The 5,583-nt window shown below is 42.5% G+C and overlaps 1 long non-coding RNA gene across 1 annotated transcript in view; it reads left to right on the plus strand.

Annotated features, from left to right (window-relative positions):
- Positions 1–201: 201 nt before the first annotated feature.
- Positions 202–5,583, plus strand: part of LOC133569520 (uncharacterized) — a 21,984-nt gene continuing 16,602 nt past the window's right edge. Inside the window, exon 1 of the long non-coding RNA XR_009809823.1 lies at positions 202–339. This is a non-coding gene — a long non-coding RNA (uncharacterized LOC133569520). The remainder of the gene's footprint in view (positions 340–5,583) is intronic.

Consider the following 5,583-nt stretch of genomic DNA (forward strand, 5'->3'; position numbering starts at 1 on the left):
TAGATACTCAAGGTGCTCACATTGAAGTGGGAACCCATCATTCATTCACACCTGGTGGTGGTAAGCTTCATCTGTAGCCACAGCTGCCCTGCGGTAGACTAACTTTATCGCCTTTGATTTGCACTCAGTCCTGTTACCCTAATATGTTGTGCCCTCTGAAAAATTTGGAATATTCCCAACAAATCACATGATCTACAGGAAGTTGCATCACACAGATCTTCTAACAAAGTATCTCCGGGTTGCATATTGCATCACGTCCGCTTTGCTTTGTCACGGTGTTATGCACATGGAGGCCAAACAAGCTCGAACCTGGTAATAAATCAAGTGGAAGACGCGTTGGTGAGTGAAGATTTTTTAAACTGAGAATGTGGCTTTGTTGTGCTGTTCTTGGGTGTCCCAACTAGGGTTGTAAGGTACACCGGCAATGACATTGCTGGTTTTACGAGCAGAGGAGTATGTTCGGCAACGCACGATCCCGGAGAACTTACAGGCAGACACAAAATGTTGACAAAGAGGGGAGAATGGATGCATTTTGGCTTAAAAACTAACGATAAAAGAGAAGTTATAACATTGAAACACCCTCAAGAAGTGGTGCTTTAAGACATGGCTAGCTAGCAAACGGCTAACATCCATCTGCAGTTAGCAGTGTTATAACTACTTCTAAATCACTAATCCTCGCCTCCATGGCGACAAATATAGTACTTTTTCTTACAAGTATCATCCCTGCAAGACGAGGAATAGCTAAACATGCTTCACTACACACTGTGGGAGGATACAATGGCTCACTGCTAACAGGCTAGAGCTCCTCAATGTAAACAAATGCCATGGGTGGATCTACACCCGACATCCATTGTAATGACGTATGCAGTAACATATTGTCATTTTCCAATACAATATTTTGTTTTATTTATTTTATTAAGGACACGTGGTAGACAATTAAGTATTACTTGTTCATTTACTGTTATTATCTGCTTACTTTCTCTTTTAACATGTTCTGTCTACACTTCTATTAAAATGTAATACTCACTTATTCTTCTGTTGTTTGATACTTTGCATTAGTTTTGGATGATACCACAAATGTTGGTATCAATTTGATACCAAGTAGTTACAGGATCATATTTTGGTCGTATTCAAAGCCCTCATGTGTCCAAGGACAAATTTCCTGAGTTTATAAACATAATATAAATGTTTTAAAAACAAAACAAGATGTGATGCCAAAATATATGGACATAATCATAGTGGTATCGCTACTGTACGTGGTGTCATTACAGTTGATGTCAGGTGTGGATCTACCACTGGCGTGTGTTTACATTTTGACGCCAGAGAGCTACATGTTTAGCTATTCCTCGTCCTGCAGGGATGATACATTTAGGAGAGTTACTTTATTTGTCGCCATGGAGGCGAGGATTAGTGATTTAGAAGTAGCTAAAACACTGCAGACTGAGGCTGGACTTTAGCCACTAGCTAGCTAGCCATGTCTCAAAGCACCTCTTCCTGAGGGCGTTTCAGTGTTATAACTCCACCTTTATCGTTAGTTTTTAAGACAAAATGCGTCCGTTCTCCCATTTCTGTCTCCACACTGTATCTGTTGGTAGTACTCTGTGATTGTGCGCTACCAAACATGCTCCTTTTCAGAGGCGGTATAGTACCAAGAATGATTCATTAGTATCTTGGCATACTGTACAACTCTAGCTTACTTATAGCATTTGTCTAATTTTGTTAACTCAATACGAGTCCAAAGAACGCAATGAACAAGCCTCGTGTGGTTTAAAACTTACAGAGTCTATCCACAGCGTTGTCGTCACTGAGGTTCGTCTGTATTTATTTTATCATTTAGAAAAAACATATAATAGCCCAGAAAAACACAAATGTGCTCTGAATAAAACGGTAGTTCTCGGTAGTTTATCTTTGCAAACTTTCAAAATCAACGTACTTGAGAGTCCATTTGTCAAGCTGACAGGAACACATTACCAACAACAGCTGTTAATAAAACATGGAACTTGCCAGGACTTCTAACCATTGCTCTGCTCCAATGTTAATCACAGCGCAGTGAATTTCAAACAGCAGTAAGAAGGGCGGCTGTCCAAGCCGCGATAATTTTTATTTCATTCCCATTCGCCGCCCTCCTCCTCCCACGGCTCTCTGCTCTAATCCACTTCAATTACGCTTCCTCCCATTTCTCCTGATCACTTTACAGCTCGGCGGCACCTGATCGCTGATATGTTTTGCATCCTTAACAGAGTTTCGGGCGGGAGGTGGATGGGAGTGGAGGGGGTTGTTGTTGGCGGTGGGAAGGGAGGGGAGACAGATAAACATCTCGCCCAGGGGCTTTTGGGAAAGCGTGGCTCAGCCGAGCAGATGGCCATCATATTATATGGGGAAAGTTTCTAACAGAGGCTGGGTGGGGTGTAATGAATCTGAGGTTGGAGCAGGAAAGCAAATCCAAACTGGTCAAAATTAAGCATTTTCTAGCATATTTTGTTGGATTTCCTGTTTAGTCAAGGACGTGTGTATGCTTATCCAAGGGTCTATATCAGGGGTAGGGAACCTACGGCTCGCAAGCCAGATGTGGCTCTTTTGATGACGGCATCTGGCTCTCGGATGAATCTGAGCTGACATTGCTTAACACAATAAGTAATGAATATTTCCAATTGTAATCAAAGTGTTAAAAATAATGTTGAAAATATAAAACATGCTCATGCATTTGAATCCATCCATCCTTTTTTGTACCGCAGTTGTTCAAGAAGTTGCATTAAGGGTAAGAAGTGATTTAATTATTATTGCTTAGTTTAGGGCTTGCCCTCCTGGAGGTTCTTCAGACCACCAAGCACCAACATGAGAGCCTGTTTCAGGGTTACAATATGTTTTTAATTCAGGGTTACAATATTTTTTATATTTTTCAATAAGTCTGAAAAATAGCAATTGTCTTTTTCCCTTTCGTTCTCGCTCGCACTCTGGCTCCAACCCCAAACCCGTCTCTCCCCCTGGCTGCTGCTTAAAAACAGAGCGACGGGTGATTAGATAACAAGGCCCAGGCGGGAACATCTACGCTCCTGTCGCTGATTTCGAGGCCGGTCCTGGCAACACTTCACTTCGCTGCAGGCCCGCAGGCCACGCCCCCTCCACAGTTAGCTTCAGAATAACAATGTTATTAAATGATAAATGGGTTGTACTTGTATGGCGCTTTTCTACCTCCAAGGTACTCAAAGCGCTTTGACACTACTTCCACATTTTACCCATTTACACACACATTAACACACTGATGGAGGGAGCTGCCATGCAAGGCGCTAACCAGCACCCATCAGGAGCAAGGGTGAAGTGTCTTGCTCAGGACACAACGGACGTGACGAGGTTGGTACTAGGTGGGGATTGAACCAGGGACCCCTCGGGTTGCGCACGGCCACTCTTCCACTGCGCCACGCCGTTATTATAAAGAATAATAGACCTATTATATTCTAGAAATGTTGGTCTTACTAAAAAATGCACGCGTTTAGTTGTGTTCAGTGTTGAAAAAAATATTATATGGCTCTTACGGAAATACATTTTAAAATATTTGGATAGGTTCCCGACCCCTGGTCTATATAAAGCCTTTTTACTCCCACTGAACCTAGAATGAATGGGCTGCCAACCTCCCCACTGTGGCTATCTGAGGTCATAGCACATCTTATATAGCGGCCTATTTGCTGGGATGATGAGCTTGGGACACTTGCCATTATTTATTAGGAGGGGCTGCAGCGAAGTGAGGTCATAGATTGGATAAGTTGATGATCAGGGGGAGGTAAAAGAAAGAGGGCACTACCCTTGATATGACCATTATTAGGTAATAGCTTTTTTAACACAGAGATTCTATTACATTGCTGCATAAGAGACGTAATTTGTCTGTGCCTTTTACTCAGAATCCAGCAACAATGCCACAACAGTGTGCGTTACAGGCAACAAAAACAGCATCCAGCAATTAGAAGAGGTTTAACAAAGTCAACCACCAACTCTGCCATTGTCTGGTGTGAACAAACAATACTTAGACACTGGCGGAGCTGGTGTATCGGGGTTTCCAATGCATTCATTTACTTGTCACAATTACTAAATAAAGGCTGACAGTAATATTGTCATGTCTGTTGATCATATTTTTGTTTGGCCATATGCTGTTTGTTTTTTGGACTCCATTAGTTCCTGTTTTTTCACTCCATTGTTTTGTTTCCATGGCACCCCATTAGTTTTCACCTGTTTCCAATCACCACAGTATTATTTAAGCCACAGTTGCCAGGTTGTCAGCCTGGCGACATCACCTTCTATCACCCTCGATCACCTTCTACAAACCCATGATTCCATGCCAATGACCCTCGTCTCGGTCACAGTAAGTGTTTCGTTTTGGTTGTTCATAGATCTGACATTGTGCAAGTTTTAGTTTATGCCCATAGTTTTGCCTTCGTGCAATTTTTTGTTTTCATAGTCAAGTTTTGTACCTCCATTGTGAGCGCTTTTCGTTTATCCCTTTTTTTGAATTACAATTAAAAGATGTCCTTACCTTCATGACATGTCCGTTCCAATCGCTTTGCACCTCAAGGAAAACAAACCTCACCAAAGTCCACGCTTTGACAAATATGAAGTGTTTTCTTCTTCCCTGAATACTTTCTACCGCTTGTCCCTCTCAGGGTCACAAGGGGGCTGGAGCCTATCCCAGCTGCACTCAGGCGGAAGGCAAGGTACACCCTCATCACAGGGCCAACACAGATAGACAATATGCATTCACACTCACATTCACACACTAGGGCCAATTTAGTCTTGCCAATCAACCTATCCCCAGGGTCATGTTTTTGGAGGTGGGAGGAAGTTGGGAGTGCCCGGGGAGCATACTTGCCAACCCTCCCAGATTTTCTGGGAGACTCCCGAAATTCAGCGCCTCTCCCGAAAACCTCCCATGACAAATTTTCTCCCGAAAATCTCCCGAATTCAGGCAGAGCTGGAGGCCACGCCCCCTCCAGCTCCATGGACCTGAGTGACGTGTATAAATAGCGTGTATGCCCAATGACGTTATAGCTGTAGAATGATCGAGGGCGAGTTCTTGGTTTCTTATGCGAGTCTATTGTTAGGCAGTTTCATTAACCTTCTCCCAGCGCAATAAAACAACACACACAACAGCAGTCACGTTTACGTCTACCGTAAGGCAGTTCGTCCGCCGTAAACAGCATGTGACACTCTTAAACATGACAATACTGCCATCTACTGTACATGCACCACAACACCTCCAAGCAAATTCAACACTTTACTAATCCTCCTCCATTCACATCCCATTTTCCCGGACTGTAAATAACCTAATGTAGATAATCAAATGTATTTCTAATGTATATACTTGTTCTTATGCTATCTGAACTCACTATGTTCTCTACTCGCTGTACATATCCTACTAGATAAGACCTATACTGTCTCAATGTCCATTTCTCTGTTGATGCAATTGTTGATGACTGAAGTACTGATATTAACCAAAGCTCCTCATCCCACCCCCCGGATTGTAAATAATTCAATGTATATACTATGATGATTAACTTGTGTGATGACTGTATTATGCTGATAATATATATTTGT

Source organism: Nerophis ophidion, linkage group LG15 (assembly GCF_033978795.1).
Source record: "Nerophis ophidion isolate RoL-2023_Sa linkage group LG15, RoL_Noph_v1.0, whole genome shotgun sequence".
NCBI lineage: Eukaryota > Metazoa > Chordata > Actinopteri > Syngnathiformes > Syngnathidae > Nerophis > Nerophis ophidion.